Here is a 16462-nt window from a genome sequence, read left to right as displayed (position 1 = left end):
TGGAGCCATGGCCTATTATTATATTTTTGCTGCATGTAGGTTAGTGTTGTAAAAAGGTTAACAAACCTTTAAATGTATCTGTACTTCTGAAGTGAGCTTGCATTTCAGTACCTGTACAGACTAAGTCCACTACTATCACTACCTGTTTGTCTTTTTGTGGACCTGTTTTGAGATTACCCATTGGTTCAACATAACTGCCTACCAACTCAAGAGTCTTTAAAGGCACTGTCCAGTTCTGCAAAGTCCTGAAAATGGTTTGACACGTCCAATTCTGGGGTTGAAGCCTGAAAACCGAGTGCAATCTTTACTTGCGTCCACCTCGCTCTACCTCAGCTCAAGAAGGACTGAGCCATATACTCAGCTACACTACAAAAGCTCCAACACTGAACAGAACCTCATTATTAAAACTGGTATTAGTAAATTTATCAGCTCCCTGTTTATTAAAGTGTAAATTATTTAAATGACATTTAAAAAATTCAATACTGGTTTAAATGAACTATTGGAGCTATTTAACACCTGAATTAAGTTCACCCCCTGAATGCCTGTGTCTTTATTTAGAATTATTTTCCCTTCCTCCCGATTGCCTGCCTACGTGGCTGTTTTCCTAACACGATGCCCATTTTTAGCTTTTTCAGTTTCACACCCGGTGCTGCCAAATACACTATACTTAAAGAATAAGCTCCTTGTTATGAATGAATGCTTGTGTTCTTGGTCTTGTACTAACTGTTCCATATAACTACTATGTAGTGCTTTATCTAAAGACCAGTAATGGTGCACTGCATGTTACACTTGACTTGAGAGGTTGATGCACTTGCTGCTTCCTGAGCAGCTCTTCTTTTCTCCACCCTAGTGGCCCGCTTCTTCTCTTCTTCCATCGGGATCTTTCCGCATTAAAACTGTCAGTATTTGTAGTCAGTGTTTGTGTTGCAATTACTTAGTACGTTTTCCTTAATTTTTCACTTAAGTCTTCAATCTGCCTCAAGAATGATTTAAGATATGAAGAGGTAGAGGAAGTGACAGCGAAGGTGGTAGGGATGAGAATGGCGCCCATACGCATGCATCACACAGCTGCCCTGCTGCCCGCTGCCGAGAGTTGATTCTACAATAAAATAAAAATAAAAGGAGGAATAACCTTGGAGGTCAACCATCCCCCGAAAGCGGACAGTAGAGGTCACGTAGTATATGTGTACCCAATTTCAGGTCAATAGGTCAAACGGTTTGCGAGCTAAAGGTGATTTAAAATCCTGGACAGACAAACGAACAGCCTCAGTAGCGTATTATAGGAGATGATTAACAAGAATTTCACAGATTAAAAACACAGAGATTAAAGAGTGTGAGAGGCATTGCCTCGGTCTTCCATGAGAGAAGAAAGATTCCAGTTTAAAGATTATTTTTACACTCTAATTCCTTCTGGGTAAGGAAACGTGCATATTCTTATTAGTCCTTAGAATGCTTGTTATTTTCTTTCTGTCCTGAAGTCTCTTACTGCTTGGGGTCTTCGGTGTCCTCAACACGCTGCAAAATTGGAACCCAATTCCCTTTTCAGGGAACAGGTGAAAAAAATGAAAGCAAAAAACATTTCAAGGGAGCATTGGTGTGGACAAACAATTTGTACAGTAGGCTGTGATGACCCACTTTATTTTCTTTGATTTTTGTCATGCAGCTGGTTTAATCAATACAATTGCCAACATTGCATAGTGTGGTGTAATGCTGTTTGAATTCAGGAAAGAAAAAAGGTTAAACCATATTATGGTCCAAAGGTAGCACATGTCATTCAGTGGGGTGGTCCGTGCCGCCATTAGGCAGGTCTTCATTGGGCTCCACATTTTTCAGGACCAGGAAACCCTGTGCGGACAAGTAGGCCCAATTCCTCAGGTTGTGAGCAGGTAGTCAGGGCCTTGATGATGAACCTCTTAGCAAATTCTTGAAAACTAAACAACCTGCTGCTTATAATCAATATTATTGATACTTTTTCACTTTAAAAGCGCATGAGGGCAGAAAATCTTAAGTTTTTTTAAATTCCAAGGTAGTCATTGCAAGCATTGTGATGCATTTTGCTTATTTTTGTATTATTTTCCCCTTCATATGGACATTGTAGTTCCAGTAAGAACAGTACGCTGCTATGCTAACAACAAGCCATGGATTACAAGTGACATCATGGGCCTTTTGAACCAGAAGAAAAGGGCTTTTAAAGGCGGTGATCAGCATGAGCTCAAGCGCGTGCAGAAGGAACTCCGAATCCAGCTCAGGAGCAGTACAGGAGAAAGCTGGAGTAGAAGTTGCAGAATAACAGCATGAAGGAAGTGTGGGATGGGATGAAGAACATCACTGGCTGCAGCTCGAAGCGGGGTGCCACCATCGAGAAAGATGTAGAAAGAGCAAACCAAATGAACAACTTCTTTAACAGGTTTGACCACCCTAACCCACTCTCACCTTGGAGTACTGCACCCTCCACCCATCCTTCTGCTGATACCAGCATAGGAGAGACATCCCCACCCAAAATTGCAGCAGCCCAGGTGAGCAGAGAGCTAAGGAGTCTTCGTGTCAGCAAAGCAGTGGGTCCAGATGGAGTATTGCCACGACTGCTGAAGGCCTATGCGCTGAAGCTGGGGAATCCTCTACAGCGCATCTTCAACCTGAGCCTGGAACAGGGGAGAGTCCTGAGGCTTTGGAAAACATCTTGCATCACCCCAGTCCCAAAGGTATCACGTCCTAGTGAGCTGAATGACTTCCGGCCTGTCGCCCTGACATCACATGTGATGAAGACCATGGAGCGGCTGCTGCTTCACCACCTGAGGCCACAGGTCCGCCACGCCCTCCACCCTCTGCATTTCGCATACCAGGAGAAGGTGGGAGCGGAGGATGCCATCATCTATATGCTACACCGATCCCTCTCCCACTTGGACAGAGGCAGTGGTGCTGTAAGAATTATGTTTCTGGACATCTCTAGCACCTTCAACACCATCCAACCTGTGCTCCTTAGGGACAAGCTGACAGAGATGGGAGTAGATTCATACCTGGTGGCATGGATCGTGGACTATCTTACAGACAGACCTCAGTATGTGCGTCTCGGGAACTGCAGGTCTGAAATTGTGGTCAGCAACACAGGAGCGCCACAGGGGACTGTACTTTCTCCGGTTCTGTTCAGCCTACATACATCGGACTTCTAATATGACTCCTGCCACATGCAAAAGTTCGCAGACGACACTGCTATCGTGGGCTGCATCAGGAGTGGGCAGGAGGAGTATAGAAACCTGATCAAGGACTTTGTTAAATGGTGTGACTCAAACCACTTACACCTGAATACCAGCAAAACCAGGGAGCTGGTGGTGGATTTTAGGAGACCCAGGCCCCTCATGGACCCCGTGATCATCACAGGTGACTGTGTGCAGAGGGTACAGACCTATAAATACCTGGGAGTACAGCTGGATGATAAATTGGACTGGACTGTCAATACTGAAGCTCTGTGCAAGAGAGGACAGAGCTGACTATACTTCCTTAGAGGACTGGCGTCCTTCAACATCTGCAATAAGATGCTGCAGATGTTCTATCAGATGGTTGTGGTGGCGCCTCTTCGCGCGGTGGTGTGCTGGGGAGGCAGCATAAAGAAGAGGGACAGCTCACACCTGGACAAACTGGTGAGGAAAGCAGGCTCTATTATAGGCATGGGGCTGGACAGTTTGACATCTGTGGCAGAGTGACGGGCGCTGAGCAGGCTCCTGTCAATTATAGAGAATCCACTGCATCCACTGAACAGTGTCATCTCCAGACAGAGGAGCAGCTTCAGCGACAGACTGCTGTCAAAGTCCTGCTCCACTGACAGACTGAGAAGATCGTTCCTCACCCACACAATGCGATTCTTCAGTTCCACCTGGGGGGGTAAACATTAACATTATTCAAAGTTATTGTCTGTTAAACCTTCATTTTTATCAGTCTTTAATTTAATATTGTTTTTTTATCAATATGCTGCTGCTGGAGTATGTGAATTTCCCCTTGGGATTAATAAAGTATCTATCTATCTATCTATCTATCTATCTATCTATCTATCTATCTATCTATCTATCTATCTATCTATCTATCTATCTATCTATCTATCTATCTATCTATCATATTTGTATCAATTTACTTGTGTGTTTTCAATGTCTCAATGGCTCTTCCACCATGCTGTGGTCTGCTCACTTCTTGCCAGACATGGTTAGGATTAGAGCATATTTTAATGTGGCGATATACCAATGCAGGCATTAAGGTGACCAGATTTTGTTTAAAATTTTTAAACTTAATGAAACTCGATTCGCCAAACAGGCTGTCATTTCTTCTGATGGTCCCTCTTACTTATTGGCAAGTTTGGTGCTCTTCAGAGCGAACATGAACTTTAAGTCACACTTATCAATTCCCATGATCACTTTCAGCTTTCTACTGTTTATGCCTTAGTTGAAAACATGGGTGTTCATTTTTTTTAATTGTCGATAAAGGTCACCTTTTGAATCTATAAGTTGGTGATGAATAGTAATGTGGCTCCTCCCAGTCCAACTTCTTGTCACCTAAGTCAAATTGCCAGGCGGGCTTTTCTTTAAACAAACCTTGTAACATCATACTGTATGTGGGTCAGACAAAGTACGTCTGTTGTTTGTTTACACAATCTAAGTAACGATCAAGACAGAATCCCGGAGGCTTTTAAGCACTTTGTTAGATAGATAGATAGATAGATAGATAGATAGATAGATACTTTATTAATCCCAAGGGGAAATTCACATAATCCAGCAGCAGTATACTGATACAAAGAAACAATATTAAATTAAATAGTAATAAAAATGAAAAGAATTAAAATAAAATTAATGTTCGCATTTACTCCCCCGGGTGGAATTGAAGAGTCGCATAGTGTGGGGGAGGAACGATCTCTTTAGTCTGTCAGTGGAACAGGACAGTGACAAAAGTCTGTCACTGAAGCTACTCCTCTGTCTGGAGATGACACTGTTAAGTGGATGCAGTGGATTCTTCATGATTGACAGGAGTTTGCTTAGTGCCCGTCGCTCTGCCACAGATGTTAAACTGTCCAGCTTTATTCCTACAATGGAGCCTGCCTTCTTAACAAGTTTGTCCAGGCGTGAGGCGTCTTTCATCTTTATGCTGCCACCCCAGCACACCACCGCGTAAAAGAGGGCACTCGCCACAACCGTCTGGTAGAACATCTGCAGCATCTTACTGCAGATGTTGAAGGATGCCAACCTTCTCAGAAAGTATTAGAATTAAAACAGGAAATCCAACAGGCAAATGAAAGGCTTCGTCAAGAGGTACAGCTTGAACTTCGACAGGTGCTGGGTAAAATTGAAGAGCGCATTGAGAAAAACTCGGCTAAACTGAGCACGCTTGCTGATCGATTGGAGCATCTTAGTGAGACATTCACGAATCGGATCGAAATAGCCGAACATCTAGCTGCCAGTGCCGAGGAAAGAGCAGTAAATGTCAGTTCGGAATGTAAAAAACTCGGAGAAAAACTTGGAGACAGACTGGCTGCTTTAGAAGATGGGAATAGAAGGTATAATGTCAGAATTGAAGGCTTGCCGGAGAATCGAGAAAGTTTAAACCCGGTGAAATTCGCAACTGAACTTTTTTCTAAAATAATCGGGGGCGACTTTAAAGCAGAATCTGAGATAGCAGCGGCTTACGCGACACGCGGATCAAACACCGTCAGACCCCGACCAAGATCTTTTATAGTCCGTTTTGAACGATTATAATTTAAGTTAGAGGTGATGGAACTCCTCAGGAAAAAAAAGGAAGTTATTATATATGAAGATTGCCACATTCGCGTCTTCCCTGACTTCTCTCCAGCAACAGCTATCAAACGCCGCCTTCTATAATATTAAACAGCGCTACGGCAAGCCAATGTCAAATACGGCCTCCTGTATCCGCAAAACTGAAAGTGGAATGGCAGGGTCATTTCTATGTTTTCGCTAGCAAGGAGGAGGCAGAAAATGAGTTAAGAAAGCTGATCCCGGGACTATTCTGATACATAATTGTGAGTCATGGCGGTAAATGATAAAGCTAGGATTAATAATCTACTGTCTGATCTATTTGTTTTTAAAATACGGGTTTTTTATCAGCATATATTCTCATATTCTTATATTATTATTACTTACTTATTACTTATCATTACTTAGTATTACTAGGGCTAAATGTTTGTGTTTTATTGTGCTTAATTACGTTTTCCTCCTCTTTTTTTTTCTTTTCTAATTATTTCATGTGTACCCTAAATGAGACTGTTCAATATCATACCCTTGGTTTGCTGTTATTGCTATTACTGCATTAAGACTTGTTATGCTTGTTTTGGACACATCTTTAACACCATCACCTGGGTTTATTATCTGGGGATATCATCTTAATGCACTAAAATTGATGAAGATTATATGTATGTATGTATGTATATATATATATATGTGTATATGTATGTATGTATATATATATATATATATTAAGTGCAAAATTCTTTTCTTTCTTTTTCCTCTTTTAAAGACTATATTGGTAACAGATATCTCTATCTTTTAACCTTAAAGCGCCACTGCATGGGGGCTTGATGTGCTTTGGACGTGCTCTGTCTCTGGGTATGTCAGAGGACTGGGACTGCATGAAGTGGGTTTTAGCCTCACCTGGGGAGGCAAAAAGGGAGGGTGGGGGTTAAGGGGGGAAGAGAAAGAGAGCAGGCTTGATCTATATCTAATCTATCATCTCAATCTTTATAATTATAACTATCAACGTAATAATAAGCTGCATGGCAACAACTCTTGGGGGAATAGGAAATTAAGACCTAAACTATTTCACTTCCAGTTAAGACTATAATATGACACCAAAAACTCAGAATCAGTGTCTCCATGATGGGACAGTTAACTTCGTAAGCTGGAATGTTAAAGGCCTGAATCACGAATTAAAGAGAAAGAAAGTACTTTCTCACCTAACAGGTCTAAATGCTAAAATAGTATTTTTACAGGAAACCCACTTACTAAGTAAGGATCAGTTCCGCTGCAAAAGACTGGACTGGCCAAATGTTCCATTCTAGTTTTACAAAGAAAACTAGAGGGGTGGGAATTCTCATACATAGAACAGTACCATTTGTAGCATCAGATGTAGTATTGGATCCTGAAGGGAGATATGTGATGGTCATGGGAGACTTATCTAACTGTAAAATGATTTTGATAAATGTTTATGCACCTAATGTTGATGATAAGGAATTTATACAAAATTTATTTGCATCCATTCCCAATCTGAACACTCATAAACTTATAATGGCTGGGGACTTTAATTGTGTTCTAAATCCACTTTTAGATAAGACTTCCTCCACAGGGGAACGCAACTAACACCGCAAAGATAATTACAAAGTTTATAACTGATCACAACTTATCAGATCCCTGGAGGTTTTAAACCCAAATTCAAGAACATATTCTTTCTACTCACCAGTACATCATTGCTACTCAAGGATTGATTACTTCTTTATAGATAATAACTTCTTGCCTAAGATTAAATCTTGTAAATACGATGCTATTGTTATTTCAGACCATGCTCCGATGATCTTGGAGCTGAAATTACTAAGCCCCATACACTCACCCGCAGATGGCGTCTCAATCCGCTTCTATTAGCTGACGAGAATTGTACTGAATTTATATCCAAACAAATTGAATTCTTTCTAGAGACAAATACATCCCCTGAGATCTCTGCAGGAATACTCTGGGAAACTCTTAAGGCCTTCTTAAGAGGACAGATTATCTCATATCTTTCCCACAGAAATAAATCCGAGCGAAGAAAGTAGCAGAGATAAAAAGCGAAATTACTAAAATAGATGAAGAACATGCCAGACTACCAAGCGAGACTCTACATAAGAGGAGGCAGGCTCTACATTCAGAATTAAACCTCTTGACAACTAAAGAAACCGAACAACTAATTTACAAATCCAGACATCATTATTATGAACATGGAGAGAAAGCTAATAAGCTTTTAGCAACAAATTCACAAGCAAGAAGTGCATACGCAATCTCGTAATTACTAACACGAATGGAGATAAAATCATCGAACACAAAAATATAATGTACACTTTTAGAGACTACTATAAATCCCTATATACTACTGAGTTTAAAGAAGACAATATACAATCTAATGCATTTCTGGATAAATTACAGATACCACAAATTGACGCTATTAGTGTGGAGGAGCTCGATAAACCTCTGTCATTATCAGAATTACTGGATGCTATAAAGTCACTCCAAGGTGGAAAAGCAGCAGGCCCTGATGGCTACCCTGCAGAGTTTTACAAGAAATTCTCCGCTCAGCTAGCTCCCCTCCTATTAGCAACATTTACAGAAGCCAGAGATAACCAATCTCTTCCACAAACCTTTCGCCAAGCACTAATCACTGTCTTTCCAAAACAAAATAAGGACTTATTACAATGTGCATCATACAGACCAATTTCACTTCTGAATAACGACGTTAAAATACTCTCTAAAATCATAGCTAGAAGGATGGAGAAAGTGCTCCCCTCATAATATCACAAGACCAAACTGGATTTATTAGGGGCCGACACTTATCTTCAAATCTTGACGCCTGTTTAATGTAATATACTCACCAACTAAATCAAACACCCCAGAAATATTATTATCATTGGATGCAGAAAAGCATTCGACATGATTGAATGGAAATACCTTTTACTATTTTGGAGAAGTTTGGGTTTGGCCCAACATTTGTGCATGGATTAAATTACTGTATACTAACCCAGAAGCTTCAGTTTGCATCAATAACATTTGCTCAGACTACTTTAAACTAGAACGTGGCACAAGACAAGGATGCCCTTTGTCACCACTGCTGTTTGCAATTGCCATTGAACCACTGGCAATACATTGTCGAAATACTGATCAGATAAAGGGGATTAGCAGAGAAGGACTGGAACAGAAAATCTCATTATATGCAGATGACATGGTACTGTATATATCGGATCCAGAAAATTCTGTGCCTGCAGTCTTAGCAGCACTCACAGAATTTCAAAAGCTCTCTGGTCTCAGAATTAATCTGAATAAAAGTGTACTCTTTCCGTGAATTCAAGCATATAATATTAGATTAGACACCCTTCCTTTTATCATTGCAGAACAGTTTAAATACCTCGGGGTAAACATCACAAGTAAACATAAAGCTCTTTATCAACAAAATTTCGTCGTCTGTATGGAAAAAATTAAACAAGACTTGCATAGATGGTCAACCCTTCATCTCACACTAGCTGGAAGAATTAACACTGTTAAGATGAATATTCTTCCTAAGCTCCTTTTTATTTCAAAACATACCAATATACATTAATAAATCGTTCTTTAAGCAATTAGATTCAACAATAACCTCATTTATTTGGAATTCTAAACATCCACGCATCAAAAGAGCGACCCTACAAAGACAAAAGGCAGAAGGCGGCATGGCTCTACCTAACTTCCAGTTTTATTACTGGGGCAAATATACAGTCGATAAGAACCTGGACACAAATAGAAGAACATACACAGGCATGGACCGCAATAGAAGTAAAATCCTGCAGTACTTCTTTGTATTCCTTGCTTTGTGCTCCAATAAACACACGTTATCGGCAATACACTAATAACCCAATTGTGCTCCACTCACTTAGAATCTGGAACCAATGTAGAAAGCATTTTAAGACGGAGAAGCTTCTTTCTGTGGCACCCTGCAAAAGAACCACCTCTTTCAACCCTCACAAACATATGCAGTTTTTAATATCTGGAAAAAATTTGGAATTAACTTGCTTAGAGATCTTTATATAGACAACGTCTTTGCATCCTATGAACAATTACATTCCAAATTTAACATTCCAGCTACAAATTTCTTTCACTATCTTCAAATCAGGAACTTTGTTAAACAGAACCTTCCAGATTTTCCTCATCTTGCACCCTCATCCACGCTGGAAAAATTATTGCTCAATTTCAAGGAGTTAGACTCCATCTCTACAATATATAAAATCCTTTTACAATCCCTTCCTTTCAAAGATCCAAGAGGACACTGGGAAAATGACCTCTCAATTAATATATCAGAAAAGGAGTGGAAAGTAGCAATGCAGAGAATTCACTCAAGCTCCATATGCAAAGCATACAATTATACAACTCAAAATTATATATCGAGCACATCTGTCTCGACTAAAACTCTCAAAATGTTTCCAGGGCATGATCCAACCTGCGAACGTTGCAACCAAGCCCCAGCCTCACTAGGTCACATGTTCTGGGCCTGCTCCAAATTAACATTATTCTGGACAAAAATTTTTAATTACCTCTCAGACAGTCTTGGACTCACAATCCCTCCTAACCCATTAACAGCTGTGTTTGGGGTTCTTCCAGAGGGTCTTAAAGTGGAGAAAGACAAACAAACTGTGATTGCATTCACTACACTGTTGGCACGCAGACTTATTCTGATAAACTGGAAGAACCCAAACTCTCCTCTTTTAAGTCAGTGGGAAACTGATGTGTTATATTATTTAAAATTGGAAAAATCAAATACTCAGTTAGAGGATCTGTGCAGACTTTTTCAAAACATGGCAGGATCTAATCAGTAATATTTTGAAATGATTTTATAAAGCACAGAGAATTTGTTGATTTAGGTATTTTTAAAAGCCTTAAATTTTACACCGTTTGGCTTGCTCTCTCTCTCAAGGGTGGGGATCGATCTGTTCTTAGCATAATTCTTTTTTTTTGTAAAAACTTGATTGCTATGTATTGATTGTAATAAAATTAATAAATAAATAAATAAAAAAAAAAAAAAAAAAAAGAAAGTATATTCTGCTCTGAGCTTTCTTACATAGAGCATCAGTATTGGCAGTCCAGTCCAATTTGTCATCCAGCTGCACTCCCAGATATTTATAGGTATGCACCCTCTGCACACAGTCACCTCTGATGATCACAGGGTCCATGAGGGGCCTGGGCCTCCATTCTATGTATGAAATGTGCTATATAAATAAAATGTTGTTTTATAAATAGACCACTGTTTTAGGTCCCAAAATAGGACATTGCAGAGAAAAAGAGGGTGTCTCGACATCCTTTAACTATTCATCTAACCATTTATTAATTTTCTGAAAATTATATCAATAGATCAACCCTGATTGAATTATGAAATAGGAAAAAAAAAATAGAAACAGATTTACTCATATATATGTGATGTATTTTTTCTGTGAAATATTTTGCTATTTTAGAAATCCACTTATGTGTCTAATTCAAGCAACCTTTAAATGGGAACGTGAGAATGCAGTCAGCAGTAGAATGGAACCTTTACCAGGCATGGGAAAAACCAGTGGAAGTGGCCAGAAACGGAAAGAATTTTGCGTTAGGAATGAAAAATCGGTACTGTGCAGACCTCTAATTCAAACTTCTTGCTTAGTGTTTTAGCCTCTTTTGGTCCCATGTCCGACTTTTTTTTTTCCCTAACATTTGATTTTTATCCACATTTTTTCTTCCTGTCTTAAAATACAGTATGTCTTGTGGAAGGACACTTGAGGATGTCAAGGAAGTGTTGGGGTGCCAGTTGGGTTGCTCAGTTTAATGCTACCTCATATATTATTTTAAAAAAAGGCACAGAAGGCAAATAATATAATAGAAATTAGAAGCAGCCTTCATGACTCTCAGTGGTGTAGAATGGTAGAATGGATCTTTTCCATGAGCTCCATCCTGGTTGCATTTAGGATCCAGATTGAGATGTTTCTCTTTGGGACATCCAGTCTTTTATAGGACTTCAACCAGAAAGGGCAGAGTCATTTGGCCTCACTGGGCATCTTCTTACTTGGAAGAAGTACGTGGAAAAAGAGACGATACTCTTAGAGACCTCTCACCCAGGGGTGGTATCGTGTACCTCAGATAAACCTGAAAGGAGATCCCATGACACACATATGTGACAAGTGTCTTTCATAGCCTGTCATACTACTACTTTCAAGTGCCAGTGTTATGTGTATTTGACTTTTTGTAATGATTGAAAGTTTTATGTTTGGTTGCTTTTTCACCATTCTGATTCAATTAATAATTAGGAGACTACTGCAGTTGTTAAAATGTGTCTTTCTCAGTCAGTCAGTAACCCACTATATCCTAACACAAGGCAGGAACAAACACTGGGCAGGGTGCCAGCCCACCACAGGGTACACACACACACACACCAAGCACACACTAGGGACAATTTAGGATCATTAATGCACCTAACCTGCATGTCTTTGGACAGTGGGAGGAAGCCGGAGCACCCGGAGGGAACCCACGCAGACACAGGGATAACACGCAAACTCCACGCAAGGAAGTGAACCCAGGTCTCCTAACTGCGAGGCAGCTGCGCTACCACTGTGCCACCCTGTGTCTTTCTTATTTAGGATATTGTACAGCAATAAACATGGCCCTACAAGTCTACATTGGTTGATAGTACTAAAGTATCATTTGTAGCAACTTCTTTCTATGCAGACACCCCACTTTTTACTTCATTAAATTCATTCAATTCCTTTGCTTAGTTCATTTTAGATTTGTAAAGTATCAGAAAATATCCCATCAGCATTGGATATAAGGCAATAACAGCTTCATGAAAATACAGAAAAGGAGAATGGACAAACTCCATTATTTATGAAAACCATCTCCAGACTGCCTAATCAAATGAGCGTTGTAGGCATGCCAACAAGTAGTAAATGCAACAGAATTAACAAACTACAAGCAAACTTTTGAATTGGACCCTATTCCCTTCATAAGCTCATCTTTCCTCTTGACCATCTGCATTTCATTGTTGAGTGTTTCATTTTTATTCTGATAGAGGTGCTCAGCTGTGTCTGTAAACTGAGACATTCAATTATACACGGGACATTGTTGTTTTTACTCTGTAGGTGCAGGAAGCAGGCAGATGCTCCAGGCTTTACTAGCAGAGTGCAATCACAGGATGGCATTTGAAATAAAGCAGTGAGTTGTCAGCCCACTTTATTTTTATATTTTTGAAAAGTAAATTGGCATTTGTTTCCACGTGACTTGGCTTAATATGATTTATATTTGAGTTTACCTGTAAAGAACCTGGCTGGGGATAACATGCACCGTTTCTCCAAGCTCTCAGCACTTGTGCTTGTGCTTAAAATTAAAATTTTGTAAATAACAAAATTGTCATGAGTGTTTACTTGAATGGGTAAACACGGCGCAAACATCCATTAACTGGAGGACATTTAAGATGGATTTGTGCATTGATATATCAGATCTTCTCGTTGGTTATTTGAGGATTCTTCCATTAAAAAATTCAAATAAATATTTCCCATCCCATTTTTTTTAGAAGATTTTTATCTAAAAAAGTGTCACAAACAATAAAAATATTTTCAGCTGTAAATGTAAAATGATAGGAGGAGTTTGGATGCACCAGAATTACTTTGAATGAAATCAAGATGGTCATCAGTATTCTGCAAATTTTTGAAAGGGTTAGGTTTAGGGTAGGGGACAAGGCCTTAAAGGCATGCTCTGGCACATTTAGTCTAAATCAATAAATTAGTTTTATAAAATTTCAAAAATATTTTTAAAAAACTGGCAGTTCGGCAGCAGTGTATATATACAATGTTTCAAAGTAGGCTGTGAAGCTTACTATACCTGCAAAAACAGAAAAAAGACAAATAAACCAAATTATAACTAATCTATACTAATAAAAGGCAAAGCCCTCACTGACTGACTGACTCACTGACTTATCACTAATTCTCCAACTTCCCGTGTAGGTAGAAGGCTGATATTTGGCAGGCTAATTCCTTACAGCTTACTTACAAAAGTTGGACAGGTTTCATTTCGAAATTCTATGCATAATGGTCATAACTGGAAGCTATTTTTCTCCATATAATGTAATGGAGTTGAGCTGGATGGCCGTGGGGGGCGGAGTTTCGTGTGACATCATCACGCCTCCTACGTAAGTACGTAGAGAACAAGGAAGAACTCCAAACAGCGCTGAACAAAACGCCATTTCACAATTGAGAAGGCAGAAAAAGATTATGAAGCAAGTGATGCATACAAGCGTATTCATAAATACAAGCATATTCATAAGTACAGCTACTGCGGAAACAAAGCACGGCGTGAACCGTGTTTATATTAAGTTTATAGACACACTCCCGCTGCCGTTTGTCATGCCTACGGCGAATGACGGTATTCACCAGATACAAGTTTACTGAGAAGACACGAGGTATAAATGAGACTTTGGATCACTTTGTAACGGAGTTAAAATTGCTGTAGCAAGAAACTGAACAAAACGTTAATGTTTTACTATTAATAAGTTATAGACTACATTTTATTTTTTTCCCTTGCACTCAGTGAGCGAGGCCAATTCATATTCATACGTGCAGCTACTGCGGAAACAAAGCACGGCGTGAACCGTAAGTTTACATTAAGTTTATAGACACACTCCCGCTGCCATTTGTCATGCCTACGACGAATGATGGTATTCGCGACATACAAGTTTACTGAGAAGACATGAGGTACAGTGGTGTGAAAAACTATTTGCCCCCTTCCTGATTTCTTATTCTTTTGCATGTTTGTCACACAAAATGTTTCTGATCATCAAACACATTTAACCATTAGTCAAATATAACACAAGTAAACACAAAATGCAGTTTTTAAATGATGGTTTTTATTATATAGGGAGAAAAAAAATCTAAACCTACATGGCCCTGTGTGAAAAAGTAATTGCCCCCTGAACCTAATAACTGGTTGGGCCACCCTTAGCAGCAATAACTGCAATCAAGCTTTGCGATAACTTGCAATGAGTCTTTTACAGCGCTCTGGAGAAATTTACCATACTCAGTGCATCCCCTCTTGGGAATCTAACCTCGGATGTCGGCGCTAGAGGCGAAGCCTCTACCATTGCGCCATGGTGTGTGGCTTGTCTATTTGAGAGTATGTAGATCGGGGTATATATATATACACCCGTTTTTTTAGAGAAGTAGTGTGTTAAAGAAGTTATGAAAAAGAAAAGGGAACATTTTAAAAATAACGTAACATGATTGTCAATGTAATTGTTTTGTGAGTGTTGCTGTCATCAAGGATTTGATCATCATTATTTCTTGCAATCAGGTTTGTATTTGGAAGATGTGTTTATTTAATGGTAGCTAAGACCCGGCACTTAAACGTTTCTTGCTATAGCAATTTTAACTCCGTTACAAAGTGATCCAAAGTCTTGTTTATACAGTGGTGTGAAAAACTATTTGCCCCCTTCCTGATTTCTTATTCTTTTGCATGTTTGTCACACAAAATGTTTCTGATCATCAAACACATTTAACCATTAGTCAAATATAACACAAGTAAACACAAAATGTCAGTTTTTAAATGATGGTTTTATTATTTTGGGAGAAAAAAAATCCAAACCTACATGGCCCTGTGTGAAAAAGTAATTGCCCCTTGTTAAAAAATAACCTAACTGTGGTGTATCACACCTGAGTTCAATTTCCGTAGCCACCCCCAGGCCTGATTACTGCCACACCTGTTTCAATCAAGAAATCACTTAAATAGGAGCTGCCTGACACAGAGAAGTAGACCAAAAGCACCTCAAAAGCTAGACATCATGCCAAGATCCAAAGAAATTCAGGAACAAATGAGAACAGAAGTAATTGAGATCTATCAGTCTGGTAAAGGTTATAAAGCCATTTCTAAAGCTTTGGGACTCCAGCGAACCACAGTGAGAGCCATTATCCACAAATGGCAAAAACATGGAACAGTGGTGAACCTTCCCAGGAGTGGCCGGCCGACCAAAATTAGACGACTCATCCGAGAGGTCACAAAAGACCCCAGGACAATGTCTAAAGAACTGCAGGCCTCACTTGCCTCAATTAAGGTCAGTGTTCACGACTCCACCATAAGAAAGAGACTGGGCAAAAACGGCCTGCATGGCAGATTTCCAAGACGCAAAACCACTGTTAAGCAAAAGAACATTAGGGCTCGTCTCAATTTTGCTAAGAAACATCTCAATGATTGCCAAGACTTTTGGGAAAATACCTTGTGGACTGATGAGACAAAAGTTGAACTTTTTGGAAGGCAAATGTCTCGTTACATCTGGCGTAAAAGGAACACAGCATTTCAGAAAAAGAACATCATACCAACAGTAAAATATGGTGGTGGTAGTGTGATGGTCGGGGGTTGTTTTGCTGCTTCAGGACCTGGAAGGCTTGCTGTGATAGATGGAACCATGAATTCTACTGTCTACCAAAAATCCTGAAGGAGAATGTCCGCCATCTGTTCGTCAACTCAAGCTGAAGCGATCTTGGGTGCTGCAACAGGACAATGACCCAAAACACACCAGCAAATCCACCTCTGAATGGCTGAAGAAAAACAAAATGAAGACTTTGGAGTGGCCTAGTCAAAGTCCTGACCTGGATCCAATTGAGATGCTATGGCATGACCTTAAAAAGGCGGTTCATGCTAGAAAACCCTCAAATAAAGCTGAATTACAACAATTCTGCAAAGATGAGTGG

Source organism: Polypterus senegalus, chromosome 4 (assembly GCF_016835505.1).
Source record: "Polypterus senegalus isolate Bchr_013 chromosome 4, ASM1683550v1, whole genome shotgun sequence".
NCBI classification, from domain to species: Eukaryota; Metazoa; Chordata; class Cladistia; order Polypteriformes; family Polypteridae; genus Polypterus; species Polypterus senegalus.
This window is presented reverse-complemented; position numbering follows the sequence as displayed.